This window comes from Jaculus jaculus, chromosome 4 (assembly GCF_020740685.1).
Source record: "Jaculus jaculus isolate mJacJac1 chromosome 4, mJacJac1.mat.Y.cur, whole genome shotgun sequence".
Lineage (NCBI taxonomy): Eukaryota > Metazoa > Chordata > Mammalia > Rodentia > Dipodidae > Jaculus > Jaculus jaculus.
The window spans coordinates 153,737,282-153,759,278 of NC_059105.1; positions in this window are offsets into that span (position 1 = coordinate 153,737,282).

Genomic DNA, 21,997 nt, shown 5'->3' on the forward strand with positions numbered 1-21,997 from the left:
TGGCACATGTGTCTGGAGTTCATTTGCAGTGGCTGGAGGCCCCGGTGTATTCTCTCTCTCTCTCTCTCTCTCTCTCTCAAATAAAAATAAATAATTAATAAATTATAAATAAGGGCTGGGAAGATGGCTTAGTGGTTAAAAATATTTGCTTTCAAAACCTCTCAGCGAGGGTTCAATTCCCTAGTACCCGTATGAAGCCAGATGAGGCAAGAGGCCCAGGTGTGCCTGTCTTTTTCAAATAAACAAAATGTTTGAAAAAAAAACAAAAGAAATAAGAATAAATATCTTATATTGATTTTTTTTTTTTTTTTTTGAGCTAGAGTTTCACTCTAGCTCATGCTGACTTGGAATTCCCTATGTAGTCTCAGAGTGGCCTCAAACTCATGGCGGTCCTCCTACCTATGGCCTTCCAACTGCTGGGATTAAAGGTGAGTCCCACCATGCCCAGCTTTTATATTGAATATGAACTAAGAAATATTGTATCCTAGTTTAAAAATTTCATAACAATTTGGAGGGAATGATTGGAATTTTAGTATAAGATTATATGTTTTGTTTTTAAGAAAAAAGAGTTTTATTTCTACTCTTTTAGAATCTTTTTAAAAAGATGTTTCCAACAATTCCAAGATTATCCTACATCCTTTTTACTTTTTCTCATTACATTCTTTTAGCCAGACAGACATTGCTCTCTCCTTTTCTAGAATATGAATTTTTCTTGAATGATCAATGATCAATTCATGGCACTGGCATAAAAATTCTCACTGTATCAGTTCCAAAAATATGTGTAATGGATGAATGTCACCAAAAGTGTTTTCTGCTTTTGCATTGTAGTATGAGACTGTGGATATGAAACAAATCATCTTCACAGTTGAAGAATCCTTTAACTTTACAGATTTTTACTTATATAGTCAGATGACCTACATCAAATACTAATGCATCAAAATCCTTCTCAGAATTGGAATGGCTTTTCATGACAAGTCCAAAACAAAAATAAGAAATTGAGAACTTAGTGCAGTTAAAAGGTATTTCTTCAACAGGCTGTTGACCTCTTTTTTTTTTTTTTCTTTTTTTTTGTAGCTATTGGTAGAAGTAGGTGCGGTACACCAGCCACCTTCAGTCTCTTCTGGCCTGTGACCTTTATACATGGGGTTCATGAACAGTACCCTCCAGCCACCAACAGCTGTTTGTTTCTCTGTATTTGAATGATGGACTTTTTCAGGGGAGATTACAGACCAGAATTAAGACTAATCCTCACTCCAATAAAAAGGTTTTGCATGTGAGAGTTGATATTTTAAATTGACACATAAAATTGTATACATTGATGGGGCTTTGATATGTTCACATACTGCATAGTGTTCAAATCATAGGATATTTATATCCTCAAATGTTTTTCATATTTTTTTGTGGGGGAAACTCATAAATATTCAAATTCTTTTTTTCTGGTTTCTTTGACATATGCAGGAGATTAGCATGATTGTAGTCACCCCAATGTGCAATAGAACTAAAGAACATTTCTCCTAATAGTAGCTTTGCACCTATTGACCAAGTTTGCCCAGTCTTCTCTGGCCATGCTCTTCCCCATCTCTGACAACTAGCATTCTATCTCAGCCTCCACTAGGTCACTTTTGTTAAATTCCACGTAGGAGTGGATTTATAGTTCTAGGTCTGGTTTATTTCATGTAAAAATGATCTCCAGTTTCATTCCTAGTTGCAAATGACAGTCATTCCTCTTGTTCATGTTGGAAGCATTTTATCCACTAAGAAATCTCCTTAAGCCCCTCACTTTTTATTTTCAGAAGTTTTTAGTAAATTGTGCAGGCTGACTTTAAACTTGTGATCCTCCTGCCTCATCCTCCCAAGCAGCTGGGATTATAAGCCAAGCTACGATTTCACCCTTCTCATGCCTTAATAATGCTGAATTGCAGGGAGAAAGCACATTTTCATGATCTGTTATCAGCTGATTGCACTTGGGTGGATTCCATGTCTTACTTTCCGTGAATAGTGCTGCAATATGTATGGTGTAGATATCCCTTCACCTGACTTTATCTCCCTGGGGAATGAACCATTTGGCAATTTCAAGTTTTGGCTACATTAGTTTATGTTCCAAGCAAAGTTGTGCAAGAGTCCCCTATTCTACATATTATTATCAATATGGGTTAATTTTTATCTTTGAACTTAGCTATTCAAACTTAACACTTCCTTGACAACTGGTGATGTTGAACATTTCTTCATACCTATTAAAACTGAATGTTTTCTCTGATACATGTCTGTTTAGATCTAGTGCTATACTTTATTGGATTTTTTGTTATAATTAATATATTATAATGCTCCTTTCCCCATGTATAGTTTGCAAATATTTTTTCTCAGTTTGCACATTTTTCCTCATTCTATTTATTGTTTGCTATGCAGAGCTTTTCAGTCTTAGGTCTTCCCCATTTGTCCATTTTTACTCTTGCTCCTGCATTTTGGGGTCTTATGTAGAAAGCACTAGCCATTGCAGCAGCTCCTCTGTTTTCTATTGGTAATTTCATAGTGTGGCCTGACATGTAAGTTTTTATACTATCTTGAATTATTTTGTATATTTGAAACACAGGGCTCTAGACTCATTCTTCAGTGTTAGGAAATGCAGTTTTACCCCAGCACTATTAATTGAACAGATTTTCTCTAGTGCCTGCTCTTATAGCATTGTCAAAATCAGCTGGCCATAGATGTTTGCATTGGTTTTCAATTTCATTCCTTCAGTTTATATGTCCATTCAGATCTGTTAATTTTGGGTTTTTTTTTTAACGTATTTTGTAATTTACAATTACTTCCTACTGTTGAATTAATGCCTTTCTCAAGACACAGTGTTCATTTCCTGTTTGCACTGTTTTAAATTTTATCTGATATAAAAATGTTCTTTCTATTTGATGAAATTGATTAGCTGTCAAGGGATAGAGAAAAATGTTAGCACAAGCAGAACTTTGCATCTTGTAACTCTTACTAGAAAATATTTTCTTAAAGTTAAATTAAATTTTGTTTATGTATATGTATTCTCCACATACATATTGTGAACAAAAAACAGGGGTTATATTTGGCAGATTCTGGATCTAACTTTTGTAAAACCAATTTGTCTGTCAATTGTTTATAGGGCAATGTACTTACGCCCTTCCAGGAGGGCATAGCGTACCCCTGTTTTCAGCTGGGAGAATGTCCTCCAGGTTTTCTTCCAGTGGTCCTTATTGGAAATCATTGTTGCTTTGGAAACATGACTTTGCCAATATCTTTACTAGTTTTTGTGCATTTATTTGTTTGTTAGCTATAATTCTTTAAAGTGAGTTTTTAATAATAAAAGTTTTCAGTAGTATATTTCCATGGTCATTTCACTGAGAGACATCTGATATTTAGATTACTATTGTAATTATTTGGTGTTTTGTCAAAACCTTGATCTCTATTTTTGTTCACAATAACCATTCAAGTAACAGGTACTGGATATACTGGGGAATTAGATACAGAAGGCAGCAAATTGTTTAAAAAAAAAAAAAAAGACTGTAACACCAAAAAGAATACACACAGAGTGCAAGGTTCCTGCCACACTGCCACATGAGTGCCCTCAGTATGTGGACAAAACACCAAATAATTACAATAGTAATCTAAATATCAGATGTCTCTCAGTGAAATGACCATGGAAATATACTACTGAAAACAGCTTAGTGAACATTTATCATTTGACCACTGACAAGTCATATAGTGTAACCTAAAGGTGGGCTAGACATGGGATAAGGAAAGGAGTACTGTGAACTACTAACACAGAAAGAGGTAGTACTAAAATCAGTATTTTTATGTATTATGGTCATGGCTTTTAAAAATTCAATTAATAGTTAATAAAGATTTTTGCATTTCGTCCATTCTAAGATATCAAAATCTAATATGATTGTCAGTTATATTTCTTCTTCCCATTCAAGAATGACCTCAGTAAATTATCTTGGTGCATATTCATATTGGTCTTGGCTATGTCTTTCGAGTCTTTGCAGACAGCTGGAGAGATTTCTTCCATTCACTTAGAACTGCCATGCAAGAGGAAATCCAGTTGCTGTCCCTGGTTCAGATTGAGGACATGGAGTAGTCATGTCACGAGTGAGAACTTTGAGTAGTGTCTGGGTGAGTTCTGGAACACATTTTAGTGCATTTGAAGACAACTAAAGGACTGTCCAGAGAAATGGAGCTAACATAAACTGAAAATTGAAGTTTCAATGATGAATTGTACAAAATTAAGGAAGTCAGACCAGTAGGTATGTCATGAAGAATAACTTCTATTGAATCCTGTTATTTCAAAACATTACGATTCTTTGAAAACAAGTTTAGGAAATGGTATGTCTTAGTAGTTTCTCCATTGAAAACCAAATAACTTCACTATTATTATTTCCATTATTGGAATTATATTATGAAATATTTCAAAAGAATTTGCCTGCTGTCATCTAAAACAATAGATTTTAATGAGCTGTCTGTGCTTGTATAAATTTAAGACATGGAATTTTATAGCTCATAGGTGGAGTCTTCTGTCTTAGAAGTATCCTGCAGTTTAAAATTTGGATTCTTAAAGATAATTTAAAGAGACACTAAAACATAACCTTAGATATTTCATAATATGTAGCATACAATAGAACATATTTTAACTCTCAGGATTTTATTGTGGGCAAAGAGAACTGAATAAAATAACTACTTAAAATATGCCAGAAATTCAGGAGTGGTGATATATGTCTGTAATATGAGCAGTTGGGTTGCTGAAGCAGGGTAATTTCGGGAGTTTGGAAGTTTGAGGCCAACCTGGGTCACATAGCGAAAACATGTCTCTAACTCACTCACTCACTCACTCCTTCTCCAGAAACAAAAATAAAACACACAAAGAGAAATTTTTTTTAAAATGATGAAAATATGAAGTCTCCCCTAGAGAAAGAGAATATATAAAAGAAATAAAATGAAATTCTAGACATAAAAATCTATACTTTTAAAAATTCATTATTCAGTAGATGGAATTAGACGTCAAGTTGGATAAAGCATAGGTATGATTACTAAATGAATGGACATGTAAAGAGAAAATACACAAATTAAGAACAGAGAAGGAAGTATGAACGAACAACAGAAATGCATGTGGCATAACAACACATAATCCACAGCTGCATTTCCAGCTTCAGAGGATGGGGGGGGGCATTCTTAAAGGGACAATTGCATTTCCAGCTCCAGAGGATGGGAGGGGCCATTCTTAAAGGGACAATTGCATATCTAGGGGCAGAGGATGGGAGGGGCCATTCTTTTTTTTTTATTTTTTTGTTCATTTTTTATTTATTTATTGGAGAGTGACAGAGAGAGAGAGAGAAAGAGACAGAGAGAGAGAGATTGAGAACGGGCACACCAGGGCTTCCAGCCACTGCAAACGAACTCCAGATGCATGCACCCCCTTGTGCATCTGGCAAACGTGGGTCCTGGGGAACCGAGCCTCGAACCGGGGTCCTAAGGCTTCACAGGCACTTAACCGCTAAGCCATCTCTCCAGCCCTGGAGGGGCCATTCTTAAAGGGACAATTGCATTTCTAAGGGCAGAGGATGGGAGGGGCCATTCTTAAAGGGACAATTGCATTTCTAGAGGCAGAGGATGGGCAGGGGCCATTCCGAAAGGGACGATCACTGAGACTTTTCCAGCACCGATGGAATTAACTAACCCACATATTGCAATTCAGTGAACTCCAAGGCAGGGAAAATTCAAAGTACATCAAATTTAAAGTGCATTGCAGTGAAGATGATGAAAACCAAACTTGAAAACTCTCTTAGAAACACTCAGAGAAGTACAGTTTCTTCAATGTAGCAGTGATATGACCACAGAAGACTTCCCAGCAGGAATAACACACTTCTTTGTGAAATTCTTTGGGTGTTCCTTTTATTAAAGTAGCTTAGAAAATGCATTAATGTAGGTTTTAAGTATATATTTTTAAAGAAACAAATATTGTGCTTGACTTCTTAATAAAGTCTAGAATGACTAAAAAAGACTTACATTAGTTATGATCCAGTATAACTGAAACATTTAAGTTCTTTAAATTGATCTGCCAATAATTGAATTTAAAGTAATTGAATTTGGTGCTGGAGAGATTTCTCAGTGGTTAAAGGCACTTGCCTGCAAAGTATGCTGGCCTGACTTCAAATCCCCAGTGTCCACATAAAGCCACATGCACAAAGTGGAGCATGCATCTGGAGTTCGTTTGCAGTAGCAAGAGGCCCCAGAAGCCCGTTCTCTCTCTTTCTCTCCTTGCAAATAAATAAAAATATTTTAAAGTAATTAACTTTGTAAAAACAATTTTAAAAATAGTTTCAGAAATAAATCGAATACCACAAAATGTGATTATTGTGAAATTTAGCGTGTGTGTGTCTGTGTGTGCATGCACATGCAGATGCAGTTCCACATGTATCAATTGCATATGGTCATATGCAGTCCTGCATATAGAGACCAGAGGACTGCCTCTGCCATTGTTGCTTAGGCACCACTCACCTATCTCAGATGAGGTCTCTTCCCAAGTAGTCTAGATCAGCTGGCCATTGAGCTCCAAGGTTCTATCTGTCTTTACGTTCCCAGTGCTGGAAGTACACATTGCAATACCTCACCCAGCTTGTTTTACTTAGGCTCTGGGGGTCAAATTCTGGTCCTCATATTTACAAGGCAAGCAGTATATCACCTAAGATATCTCACCAGTCTTGTAATTTGCAGATTTCTAAGCAAAAAAAATTCAGATGCTGTGATTTAAGGCAACATATTATCCAAACAGATTGAAAATTACCTCATTAATACTAGTATTAAAAATACATTTGAAACTTAATTTGGGTGCTAACTCATGTACTTAAATATTAACTACAAAACACATAATAACATATTTTGTACCATTTAAATTTTAAAGAAACTTACTTATCTGATGACTGTTAATAGACCAGACCATATATTAAAAGTGATTGTCAGCCGGGCGTGGTGGCGCACGCCTTTAATCCCAGCACTTGGGAGGCAGAGGTAGGAGGATCACCGAGAGTTCGAGGCCACCCTGAGAATGTATAGTGAATTCCAGGTCAGCCTGGGCTAGAGCGAGACCCTACCTCAAAAAACAACAACGACAACAAAAAATGATTGTCAGGCCTGAAGAGATGACAAGCCACTTGCTTCCAAAGCCTGTCAGCCTGGGTTGATTTTTCAGTACCCATGTAAATCCAGATGCTAAAAGTGGCTCATGTGTCTGGAGTTTGTTTGCAGGACACTAGGCCCTGACATGCCCGTTCTCATGAGTTCTCTCTCTTTCTCTCTCTCCTTACAAATAAATAAATAAAAATATTTTAAACATTTAAATAATAAAACTTTAAACACTGATTGTCATAAAATCTCCACATTTAGGGCTGGAGAGATGAGTTAGCAGTTAAGACACTTGCCCGAGAAGCCTAAGGACCCATGTTAGGCTCTCCAGATCCCATGTAAGCCAGACACACAGAGGTGAGGCAAGCTCAAGGTTGCACAAGCCCACTAGGTGGCACAAACATCTAGAGTTTAATTACAGTGGCTGAGGCCCTGTGTGCCAATGTTCACACTCTGTCGGTTTTTCTCTCTCTTGCTCTCTCTATAATTAAAAAAATTAAATTTCTATATTTAAAAAGCTTGTTTAGGTTTCTAAAATTATTTTGTTTATTCCCTCACAAAAGAATCACAAATTCTAGTATCAATATTTTCATCTTGCATGTTAGAAAGCTGAGATTCCAAATCCTCTATTTTTTGCCTGGATTCCTCCTTCTCCAACTTTCTCAATACTTGAGCCATTTCCTTAATCTCTTGGCAATCTATGACATTGCTGACTATGCTATTTCCTAAACCATTGATAAATTTAGTCATACATAAATGAGGATGTTTTCTGGACGAATCTATTAATTTAGCTGAGAAGCAGGTGAACAATGAGACCCAGACTAAATTACCATTTAGATCATACAAAAAGCAGCTAGCGGGCTGGAGAGATGGCTTAGTGGTTAAGGCACTTGGTGAAAATCCCAAGAACTGAAGTTAGACTCCCCAGATCCCATGTAAGCCTGATGCACAAGGTGGCGCAGGCGCAAGGTTGTTCATGGGCACAAGGTGGCGCATGCGTCTGGGATTCAAGTGCAGCAGGGACCTTGTTTTGTTCACATTCATATTCAAAACACTTGACAGACTAGGAGAAAAACAGTGGCTGTCAGTAACGATCTACTGAATGAGTAACTAAAAGCAAGAATTTCTGTTTTGAGGAAAATTTTGGGTGTTTTTCATAATTCAAAATAAAAAAAAAAATAGGCTGGATAGCTAGTACAATCATTAAAGTGCTTGACCTGCGTTAGATTCACTGTGCCCATGTAAAATTCCTTCTAAGGTGGCATATCCTGTTAACTTGGCTAAGGAAGCAGACACGGGAGAAGCCCCCACACATTTGATCATGTATATAATAGGCTATGAGTCAGGAATAAATGGCCATCAAAAGTGGAAAACATGATGCCGGGCATGGTGGCGCACGCCTTTAATCCCCGCACTCAGGAGGCAAAGGTAGGAGGATCACTGCGAGTTCGAGGCCACCCTGAGACTCCATAGTGATTTCCAGGTCAGCCTGGACTAGAGTGAGACCCTACCTTGAAAAAAACCAAAAAAAAGGGGGGGGGGACATGAAAGAAATCCACATGTGACAAGTTTTATTTTCAGAATTAGTTATTGAATGATTATTATAAATGTATCAAAAAGATGAGGCTTGTTTATCTAGTTTGTACCTTTCTGTTCAGAATTTGTTTCTAATTCTCATTGTTGGAAACAAGTTTTCGATCTGTATTCCACACAGCAGCCTTTAGACAAAAGTTTGTTTTGAAACAATGCCAGGAGATTTTACATCATGGATATCTATGTATCCAAAAATCAATTGTGCAGACTCCTTTCAAAATATCCCTCTTTAAAATGTACTTACGTATATCCTCGTGTAAACAAAAGCAAAGGCAGGCTAACATAAGACTGAGAATGTTGCTGAACTGTTCAAGAACGTAACATCTGTTGTAATAAAGTAAATATGACATTTTCTTTAAAAAAAAATTCTGTGGCATTCCAACTAGCCTACAGGAAAGCTCAGGAAGGACACTGTAAATGGTATATTTCACACAAACCCACTCACTAGCGCCTAGCAAGCCTGAACGCTGTCACTTTGGAGAACCATGAATGTTTCCTATTCAAACTAGCTTAGCCAAAGGAAGAAGACTTGGGCATGGTGTGTTTATTCAGAAGCCCGTGTCAATAAGCTCACATGAATTTTCAAAGTAAATTAACATCTAAAACTTCTTTAAAATTATATTATATTATATTATATTATATTATATTATATATATAATTTATTGGGGAGGGGAATGAGAACAAGTGGATACACTGGGACCTCCTGCCATTGCAAACAAACTCCAGATGCATATGGCACTCTGTGCATGTGGCTTTACATAGTACTGGGGTGAACCAGGGTCTACAAGCTTCAGTTGCAAGAGCCTCTAACCACTGAACCATCTCCCAAGTCCTTGTGTGGCTTCTTTATATCTCAGGTCCTTTACAAACACAATTACTTTCAAGCCCTATGAGATGTATCTAATTGCCAACACTTAAAGAAGAAGGACGTGATAAAGTCTAATAACTAACTGGCATGCATGTAGTGAGAAAGCAGTTGAACTTGGGTGAAATGCCAAAGCCCTTGGGTGTTCCATGAGGACATGTTGGAAAGCATTCCTTCACCCCAGATTTCTGCTTCTTGTTCTGTGACTGACCCTGCCCTGGACTTCCTCTCAAGTATTCAGTCTTCATACTAATTTCCCTTTTTTCAGCTTTGAACGCTTTCATTTATAGTTACCGTGATAGACAGTTGAAATTAGTAAATTGGAGGGTAAGTTGAGGCTAATGTCTTTCTCTTGTTCTCTTTCCTCTTGATTCTAACTATTCCATTTCATGTAGATTCCATGCTCACACAATAACTTGGGCCAGTATTTACCCAGGAATACTAAAAGCTCAATGTATGAATAGTTGCAAGAGTAGTATAAAAAATTTTACTCCATCATTTCCAATTTTCTGGTGCACATGTGAACTTAGTTAAGCATTCCTTTTTAAGTCCAATTTGACTTCAGCTTTGTCAGTGAAATTAAACCAGCAAAGCCCCCCTCATCTAGAGATTGCCCCATTAATCACAATGAACCCCACACAGGCCTCTATGATCTGATACCCATGCATTATTTCCCCACTGAATGCCTTTGCAAAAGCAAAGCACCCCTCAGATTTATAGAATTTTCTCATACATGCCTTCTTGAGTTTTGGATTCCAACTTGTTTATGTAACCCAAAAGGTCCCCAGTACATTATTGCATCTCATTTTAATGTGTTCAGCCATGAAAATAGTTGTAATAATATATGATAAAATGCCTTAAAGGATCAAAAGAGAGAATTCACTTAAAGAAGACATGATGTAATGGAAGCTCTCAAGTACTTTTAGTTCTTTTCTCTTCCCTTCTCTAGATTTCATGTGGTCTTCACATTCTTTCTCTCTATCTCACAGATCTGGTTTTCTTATTTAATTTCCTCATCAATATCTCCCAAGTCAGAGCTACTTATCCCGAGTTCACGTCTATCTTTGGCTTTATGTATTTTCCTAACTAGAGCCTCTATCAATGTGCTATTTTTCCCCCCTAGAAACTCCATAATTGACACTTTAAATCTTTAAATTTCTAAAATGCATTGTAGTTATGTAACTCATCTGCAACCTGATCATGTCAAAAAGTCTTTGTTAAATTCTTATGTCCTACAGCAGAGTAGAACATATCAACTTCCTTCTCAGCATTTCTACAGTCAAGCTGCAGGTTTGCCTTTGATTCCAGACCAATGGCCGTGTGCTCAGCCAGCTGAAGATAGTGCCAAATCCACCATGACTTTTGACATGGGGTGACATGCTAAGGGACTTTCTTTCAATTGACTTCATATTTGGGTATGTGCTATGTGATTATGGCAGTAAAAATAAGTCTAGGAGAATAGCTAAGAGGATCACAATGTTTTAAAATGGTCATAAGGGGGCTGGAGAGATGGCTTAGCGGTTAAGCGCTTGCCTGTGAAGCCTAAGGACCCCGGTTCGAGGCTCGGTTCCCCAGGTCCCACGTTAGCCAGATGCACAAGGGGGTGCACGCGTCTGGAGTTCCTTTGCAGAGGCTGGAAGCCCTGGCGCGCCCATTCTCTCTCTCTCCCTCTATCTGTCTTTCTCTCTGTGTCTGTCGCTCTCAAATAAATAAATTTTAAAAAAAAGTATTTAAAATGGTCATAAGGAATAAATAGTATCGTGAATATTAGGGTAAAATGGCATGATGCTGGTTTGCTTGTAACACGGTGACAGTGTGTGATTTTAAAACATGGTCCCTAAAGTCTTGGCATTCTTCCCATCACAAAGATGATGCTCCTTCCCCCTTTTAAGCCAGATGCTCTGACTACATGAACTGTAAAATAGATGAGCAGTGGTGTTGTTGTCTAAGTCAGGATACAAAAAATATATATATCTTGGTAATTTGCATGTTTGTGTTCCTGGGTGCCATCCACCCAGCTATGAGGAAGCATGAAGAGTTTATGGAAATGCCAGGAGGAGATGGACCTAGGGCTGGGGCCCGCAGCACTCAGGAGGCCCAAGATGAAAATCAGCACCAACGAGTCAGTTGTGATTTTGACTGTGGATCCTTCATCCTCCAAGAGATGTTTTTATATTTTTTTAAACAAAGCTGAGTTGTTCCTATAGGATTCTGCAAAAATTCTACATCTCGAGCAAAATTAATTATTGGTATTATTTGAGTTACTAAGCTCAGAGGTGATTCGTTGGGCATCAGCACATAAATGGAATAGTCACATATCTCAGTGTGGCATGATAAAGTGTACGTCAAGGGAGAAAGGAATGTCTTCTGTGTCCACCATGCTCCTCACATCCAAATGTTCTACCTGATAACCCAGATGCTCCTACCTAAATATTATACATATATAAGTTAAACAGAATAAACACATGTACATAAGTTAAATGCATTAAGTTATAATGTGTATCAGCTATTTGATGAAAATCTTGTGACAAGAGATGCAACACTTTATTTCCCCTCCAAAATAGTAGCAACTTTTCTGCCTGTACAGATTTTAATTTTTTGTTTTATGCTTATTTATTTATTTGAAAGTGACAGACAGAGAAAGAGGGAGAGAGAGAGAGAGAGAGAGAGAGAGAATGGGCGCACCAGGGCCTCCAGCCACTGCAAACGAACTCCAGATGCATGTGCCCCCTTGTGCATCTGGCTAACGTGGGTCCTGGGGAATTGAACCTTGAACCTGAGCCCTTAGGCTTCACAGGCAAGCGCTTAACCACTAAGCCATCTCTCCAGCCCCCGTACAGATTTTATAAAGTATAAATGTCACAAATACAAATAAAAATAAACATATATCCCAACATAGCATCTCAATGGTTCCACCTGAGTTGCAGACACATGTGCTTTATGCAGACAGAGTCATGCGTCTACAAAGGAAGCATGGCATTGCAGGAACTCACCAACATAACTATGAAGCACTAGCTCTGGATTTATTTCCTCCAGAGTATAAGATCCTTTAAGATAACTGAAGAGCCATGAGTTTGTTTTGTGGACAGCACTACCAATATTGTATCAAAGTAATTGTTTTCCAGCTATCCATTTCACATATCCGTTTTTGCATCCAACCTTTACCTTTTAGACAACATATCGTTTTCAAAATAGGTGACAGGAAATCATGATTTTCTACATATAATGCTAGTTTAATGGAAATTGTATCCCATTAAAATATGGATAATCAGATAAGGACAAGGCAGAATTGTCTGGGATCAATTAAATTTGGGTACCATGAGCAGACTGGTTACTAGGCCCGATGTTACATATGAATAAAGCTTTTATTTTCTACCACTCATTGTTCATTTCTGTTCCTTACTAATAAATTTCATGGGTTCACTCTAAGAAGCAGATCTTTTGAATAACTGATGATTAATTATGAAAAATAAACAGATGCTAAATGTAAACTCAGAAAAGATAGCGTTCTTTATTTTTCTAATTTAGAGTTGACTCATAGCGGAAGGGTTGGGCATAGATGAATACTTAAATCCAAATTCCCTCTATGAGCTACAGGCAATCATATACCCTCTGCTTCCTCTTCTGCATTTTCAATTTCCCCAGCTCTCATCCCACACTCAATTGACCCTTTTAACATGTGATATACTAGACAGAGAAGAGTGCTAGTCAGACAAAAAGTAAAGTTGGACATGAAACAGGAGACCATATTTCAATTTTAAAGAAACAGTCCCAGTAGCATTTTAGGTGCTCCATTCTATGGGATCCCCATAATACTGAGGAATAAAAGGGAAAATAAGCACAAGTCTGTTTTGATAATATGTTTTCTTAACAGCAAATCCCAATGAAAGAAAATGCAACTTGAGAATTGAAGGGTCTTTTGGGTTCATTTCCTAATGATTATTTTAACCAGCAAGAAAACTGAAGTCCAAAGAGATAATATGACATACCCAAGCCCTCACAGATTTGTGATTACAGATCTTGAAATAGAACCTCTTTGCTCTCATTTAAATCTAGCTGACTCATGTGATAACAGAGAACACCCAGAATGAAGAATTATCAGCGTATCAATACCCTTAGTTCTTGGGCCATGCTGTTGCTGGATTGGCATGGATTATAGGAAACTTTTAATTCATAATCTTAGAGTTCATAATCTCCCTGTTTTGTGCAAGCAAATATGTTCACTAGCCCAGTGCTATTCATTCTTTTATAGATGCACCATTCAGATGACTGTTTTAGCATTGCTTATGTTAAAAACATGGAATGTTTTTCTTTTTCTTTTTAAAAATGTTATTGGCAACAGCAGAGAATGCTTTCTTCTCTCTCCATTATAACTGTGAAATTCCATCCATTAAAACTCTTCCAGGCAGTTGGGGGAATCACACTGTCTTTATCTGGTACTGGAAGCAATCCTCTCTGGTGAGGAATTAAAAGAATCATTGCAAGCAAGACTCAGTTATGCAATGTTCTTGCATTCAAACACAGCAAAGCAATGCAAATGAACATTACCTCCACTTCTGTTTATACTCAGCTCTAGAGCTATATAAACTAAAAGGACTGGGCTGGAGAGATGGCTTAACGGTTAAGCGCTTGCCTATGAAGCCTAAGGACCCCAGTTCTAGGCTTGGTTCCCCAGGTCCCATGTTAGCCAGATGCACAAGGGGGCGCACGCGTCTGGAGTTCATTTGCAGTGGCTGGAAGCCCTGGAGCGCCCATTCTCTCTCTCTCCCTCTATCTGTCTTTCTCTCTATGTCTGTCGCTCTCAAATAAATAAATAAAAAATAAAAAAAGATATTTAAACTAAAAGGACTATGATGATTATAAAAATTCATATAAATCTATGGACAGAATGAAGGGAAATGAGTCTCAGAGAAAGTTTGGTTTTTAACTACTGTGTTTATAGAAATCTAGCTTTTGGCCTTTTCAAACCTGTATCTGATCTGAAGCTATTATTACTGCCTACTGACTAAATTTCCCTGTTGAAATTGTATGATTCACTTGAAATGCTTTACCATGCCAAATTGGTTAGCTAATTTGAATAAGGAATAAGATATGTTGTTTCTTCCCTAGACGTCTCTCAATAAGCGGTTTTTAAAAACGATCTTTCTCTTATCCAAAACCCAAACTATTAAAATGGGAACATCAATAATTGTGGGAAAAGGAGAACCCTTTCAAAGTATAATATGGGTAGGATGTGATCTATGACTCATGGTTGGAATACATTTTAGTCCATGTTCAGGGTTTTTGCATGGAACAACTCCAGGGGTGTCATTTGTAACATTCTTGTACAAACAGAGCATCCAGACCTTTAGTCTGGTTCAAAGTAAAAAGGAAATCCAAGAGATGAAGAAATAGAAGTATTGTATGTGGGGAGTGCATGGACTATGTGAAAAACTCAGACCTAGATGAGAAAAATATGAAGAAATGTGTGTCAATGAAAGGTTATGAGAGTTGTAAAAGAATAATCCAGTTTGGAGACAACACCAAGCTGAGCTCTGTCACGTATGGGTAACATATGTCACATGCTTACCTAAGTTCCCTTCCCAGGCTCTTCATGGACATCTTTCCGAATCAGGCCAAAATTGCTACCATGTTGACAAGCTACACAGGGTCATTCCTCTATGACTAGTGTGTTTAACAGGGGACATGAACTGATTTCTGATTACTTCTCGTACCTTTTTTTTTTTGAGGTAGGGTTTCACTTTAGCCCAGGATGACCTGGAATTCACTATGGAGTCTCAGGGTAGCCTCGAACTCATGGCAATCCTCCTACCTCTCCTCTCGAGGGCTTAGATTAAAGGTGTACACCACCACACCCGGTTTCACACGCACTCTTATACCTCCCCTGTTGCAAAGTTCAGGTTTTGGTTCTCTTACCTTTCCTAGAAGAGCTAAGAACATCAAATTTTAGCTCTAGTACACTCACTTTTCTTCAGTGTGATGTTTACAGAGATATTTTTATGCCTAGATCCATTCTGGCATTTATACATATGTTTAAGCTCTATGTTTTTTAAATCAGTCTTACTTGAGCATGTAATTAAAATTAGTACTACCCTGACCTGTTATGCTTTGGTATTTTAATTTATTTTTTATTTTAGAGAGAGTGAGTGAGAAACAGACAGAAAGAGAGAGAATTGGCATACCAATGCTTCTGACTAAAGACATTTGTGTCACCTAGTGAGCATGTGTGACCTTGTGCTTACCTCACCTTTGTGTGTCTGGCCTACATGGGATCTGGAGAGTTGAATATGGGTCCTTATGCAGACAAGCGCCTTAACCACTAAGACATCTCTTCAGCCCTAGTATTTTATTTTATTTGTAGACATTATCATGAGCTGATATTATTTTGACTCCTGTTTGTTTGTTTACCACTATTTTTCCTGTTTCCTCTCTACCATGTTTCCTGTAATTATCATGTCTTATTCTTCCCAACCAAATCTTTACTTGACACATAGTGTAGTCTTTTTTTTTTTTTTTTTTTTTTTTTTTGGTTTTTCGAGGTAGGGTCTCACTCTGGCTCAGGCTGACCTGGAATTTACTATGTAATCTCAGGGTGGCCTCGAACTCTTGGCGATCCTCCTACCTCTGCCTCCCGAGTGCTGGGATTAAAGGCGTGCGCCACCATGCCCGGCTCTCAGTGTAGTCTTAATCGTGACATTATTCTCATCTAACTAGCTCTGACATTACTTTGCTAATAAATTTGAGCTCTCAATTAGTCCAGAAGTAAGAAAAAAGAATCTCTACTTAGAATTGAAGCTTTGCAACCAGAAAAAACCAATTTGAGTCAATGTAACTGAGTAATTTTTGAGAATGCGAACAATGTTCTTGGAATTGATAATAAATCTGTAGAAAAATATGCTAGGAGGCAGCCAGACATCTACAAAGTATAAGACAATTTTTGGGATGGCCAGAAGTTCTAAAAGGGAGGAGGACTTCAGAGAGGTAGAAAAATAATCATGATATTCTGATTACACAGTCACTGATTACATTTTTAAAGGAAAATATTGAGCCCTAGGTACTTTCTGGGACGAAATCATATTTTACAAAGACAAATATGACAGGCAAAATAAACATTTTAAAACCAAAAATAAAAACAAGACTGCAATAAATTTTCAAGAACCTTGAGTCAAGTTCAAAACGGGTTGTGTGTGCAGCACAGGGGGAAGAAAAGGAATGAGGGAGAGTTTAAGTGATTTCAAAAGAATTAAAATTAGATCTCCCCAGAGCAAAACATGCAGATCCAAATTTGGATGAAACAGTGTGCTGTTAGTAAAAGATTTAAACTTCCAGTTATTGCTTTGCTTCAAAGATGTAATGAAAATTTTTGAAAATGTGGAGAAGAGGAAAAGAGGTGTGACATAGAATAAGACAGGAATTGATAAGATCAATATAATCTAGAGTATAAAAGCAACTTACAATAACACATATTTTTTTTTAAAAAAAAATTACTTACTAGAGGAGAGAAAGAGAGAGAGAGAGTACACCAGGGCCTCTAGTCACTACAAATAGACTCCAGATTCAGGCACCATTTTGTGCCTCTGGCTTTACATGGATATGGGCAAATTGAACCCAGGTAATTTGGCTTTGCAGGCAAGCACCTTAATCAGTGAGCCATATCTTCAGCCCAATCAAACATTCTTTAAAGCATCCTCCTGAATAACATGGGAGTCAACAAACAAAAAACAAAAATCCCTCACCTTGAGGTTCCCAAACACAATCAAATGAAAATTTAAAACTTTTTACCTATTCCTGTAAAGTTCCAAACAAGCTATAGGAGAGAATGCATCATAATGTATATTCCATGAGCTAGGAACACTACAGTATGTTAAGACAAATAAGGAAACCCAAATAACTGGCAAGCAGGTTTTCATTGACAAATACACTTGGAAAGCACTGGGATAATTGAAGTTAAGCAAGGCTCAGGATTACTATAAGAGTTAGAGCACATAATCCACAGAATGTTTCCACAAAAAAGGCATATGATATTTCATTGTCTTTAGTATCTCAGGGAATTAATATCTTAAATAATATACTCTGAGAAACAGTATGGTAGCATTTTTATAGTTTTAGACTCTTGTCTCTTGTAGTCAACTCTTTCACTGGTGACTAAAGGAAGACAAGGGGGCTACTTATCACAATAGCCGACACAAAGCAAAGAGAGACAGTTAGTATGATGCATGGCATAATCGGTTCTTAAAAGAATGTTATGACAGGTTGTAATGTTGAATTGAAACAAGATAATATTGGGACCCAAAATCATCTTACAAGAGCAAGAGGAGAGATACCTGGCTTATGAACAATTTCTTTGAACAAAATCTAAATGGTTTGCTTGACTAGAAATTCATCACAAGCCAATAGTGTATTGCCCTGAAAACAAAACATAATGAAACTCTTCCACTGCAATATTTTCACACAGAGAAAGAGCCTAGGGGAATTACTGCCTTGTTGTCTCCTGTTTGGAAGTTGGATTTAGAGTAATGGGAGTGTGCTCAGCATTTAGCATTTATTCAGCTGAATAACACAAGAAAGTGGTGTCTGGATGCTACATCTAGGTGCACAAAACGTGAAGTGTTTTGTCTAGATAAAAGAATACTTAAAGTAGACTCCATATTAAGACATAATGATTCTTTTGCTTCCCAGGGGAGAATGTCTAATTTGCAAGGTGGAAAGTGAATCTGACCAGGATCTTGAAGGCAGAATTCCTACAATGGCTTTGACTTTTCTGAGTATAAATAGAATCTAGAAGTTCATTATGTTGTGAATTTAAATGTCATTTTTTTCTAGCAATAAAAATCTTATAATGTTGTTATATATACTACTGATATAATATTAGATGAGAAAATAGTTTCAGACACTCTAAGTGAAAATATGCTCTTTAGATATGAAAATAAAACCCAGACTCAGAAAATTTCCAATTATTTATTTCCCAGATATTTCTCTGTGCTTGATACACATACAGGGCTGAGTTGTATGCTGCTGATTATACCAACACAAACAGAGAGAGAGCTTGGAGTCCATGAGCTTATCCTCTAGTACAAATAACTGACAAACAGCCAAAACTTAGGACAAATACAAAACATATGCAGCCAATATTTACAAAGTGTTTAGAATGAACAAACTTAGAGAAGTGGCTTCTATGAATTGAAATCATGAAAGGTATCTCATGCAGGATCAACTCTAAATAGCAGGCCAATGGAGACCTGGGACATGAGCTCAGGCCTATTTGGACCAGGCATTGTAAGGTCTGGGTTACAGCTATCTGAACATGATCTCAAAGAAGGAGAAGATTCAGGTGGGGATATCCTGTTAGACACCCACACTCTTTTCCTCCCATGGGGCTATCAGGAAGGGTCAAAGTAAGGCCTTCTAAAGCATAGGTCCAAAGGAAATATTCCCTTATTCTAGAGTAAGAAATTTAATTCTATCTCAAAGGCCATTTGAAAGTCATTTGTGATTTCTACACAAGAAAGCTACACTATTTGCCTAAGTTCATGCAGCTGAACTTGGATTCCATATTTCTACATTTCTAGCACATAAGTTTCCTGTTATTTCACTCTGTATTTATTATCAATTAAGATCTGTGTTCTACACTCACAGAACTCTAGTTTAACTAAATAGGCACCTAGCAAAAGAGGATGCTTTTTAGATACAGAGATAAAACAACACAAATAACATTCCCAAAAGATTCCAAACATGTCCATTCACATTGAAAGCTGATTCTAGGGCTGGAGGGGTGGCTTAGCAGTTAAGGTGTTTGCCTGCAAAGCCAAAGGACCCAGGTTTGATTCCCCTGGACCCACATTAGCCAGATGCACAAAGGTACACATGCGTCTGGTGTTTGTTTGCAGTGGCTGGAGGCCCTGGCATGCTCATTCTCTCTCTCTTGATCTCGCTCTTTCTCTATCAAATAAATAAATAAAAATTAAAAATATTTGAAAAAACTGATTCTACTCAGGTAGAAAAGTGAACATTAAGAATAAATGACAGAAGTTATACATACATACATATGTGTGTGTGTATATATATATGTATGTATGTGTGTATATATGTATGTATATGTATGTATGTATATAATCACAGCATTTAGGAAGTTGTATATATGGATATGTACATCACCATGAGTTCAAGGCCATCATGGGCTTCACTGTGAGTTCTAGCTGAGCTAAAATGAGACCCTGCGTCAAAAAACAAAAACAAAATAAAACGATGATTGAGCACTAAAATAATGTTACCATTCTTGATCACCTCACACATAAATTCATTGCTTTTAATGTTTGTAAGAGTTCGTCAATGTTGATAATAGTAATCCCTATCAACATATGAGAAAGTGGTGTTATCAGTATATGATCAACCAGTAAGTAAGGGAACCACAGGACAAATTCACATTAGTCAGCACATGCATCTTTAGCATTCAGTGGTCTACTGGGGAAGAAAGACAAGCTTGTTAAGACTATAGGCTACCATTGGTTGTACAGTTAAAAAAAATCACATGGGGCTGGGGAGATGGATTAGCAGTTAAGGGACTTCCCTATGAAGCCTAAGGACCCAGGTTTGATTCCCCAGTACCCACATAAGCCAAATGCTCAAGGAGGAACATGCATTTGGAGTTCATTTGCAGTGGTTGGAGGCCCTGGTATAGCCATCCTCTCTTCCCCCTCCTTTTTTCTCTCTCAAATAGATAAGATATATTTTAAAGGTTTCGAGATTAAAATCATATGACATAGAATGATCCTACTTGATATTTTCTTCACAGGATCCCACTACAATTAATGTAACAATAGCATATAGCAAGAGTGTTATCTAATTTGAAGATCAAAAAGTATTTATAAAATTAAACTATATGTCAGCCATTGTTTTTTATGCTAGAGATACAACAGTGAATAGGAAATGTCAACAAACCCCTCATAAGCTTATTTTTGTAATGGGAAGAATTATAAATCCAAAATAAAATTAAGTGCGCTTATTCTTGATTTCTAACTAAAGAGTATCTAAAATTTTGTATTAAACCAAAACAACAAAAAGCTGGGCATGGTGCTGCACACTTTACTCAGGAGGCAGAGGTAGGAGGATCACTGTAAATTCTAGGCTACCTTGACACTACATAGTGAATTCCAGGTCAGCCTGGATTACAGCAAGACCCTACCTTGAAAAGGAAACAACAAAAAAAGTGCATTAAATGGCTGTAGAGCTGCACATTAGTTTCTGTTGCAGTGCAGCAATTGCAATGACTAAAACAAATAATGTATGGTCTCACAATTCCCATGGGACAGCTGAGTCTCTGCTCATTCCCTCAGGGCTTAAATCAATGTGCTACCTCAGGCTACTGTCTCATCTGAAGCTTGTGGTTCTCTGCTAGGCCCATGTATATCATTATCCAATTCTGGTTCACCCTGACTGTAAGACTGAAGCTCTGTGTTCTTGCTCAATGTCTAGAAAGGACTTCCTGAATGAAAGTCAAGGATCTCCTACAGGGTGTTTGCCATGTCCCTATACTTGGCCCTTGGGCCTCATTCAACATTACAGGTGCTTATTCAAGATCAACAAGGGAAGGGCCTTGCTGCTTCCAATTCCTTGCTTCTGTCTCCAACCTCTAGATGCAAATTTACAAGGCCCAAGTGATTACATTAAACCTATACATATTATCTGTATTGATGAACTTTAAAGTCAGCTATTGGTAACTATAAGGACATTCTCAAGATCTTTAGTAATTAAAATAAAAATATGCATTAATTAAAATATGTCATTAAAATTATTAACCATTACTATACCCTTAAAAATATTTGTTGTAGCTGGGCATGGTGGTACACGCCTTTTATCCCAGCACTCGGGAGGCAGAGGTAGGAGGATCGTCATGAGTTTGAGGCCACCCTGAGAAAACATGGTGAATTCCAGGGTAGCCTGAGCTAGAGTGAGACCCCCCCAAAAAAAGGAAAGAAAGAGATATTTGTTGCTATATAAGATAATCGCAGAAGTGATATTACATTCTCATCTACCCACATTCCATGGGAGGAGATCATGAAAATGAGAGTCACTGGGGATCATCTGATAATTCTGCTTATCACTGACTATAAAGAATTTAAAGATTCACTTCTGATCTTTCACCTTATATTGTTCATTCATGAATTCATTCACTCAATATACATTTACTGAGCCCTTGTATATGCATGCCAGGGTAGGGACTGAACTTTTAAGTAAGACAGAAGTCATGGCCTTCAATTGTTTTAAAAAATCACACTTCAATAAACAATAATAATCAGAACATGATAATTGAATAAAATATATATGTATTTGACCCAGAGCAAGGAATAAACCATGCAGAAGGGTTAAGAGCATTGTGAAAATGGTTCAACATCCATTGTA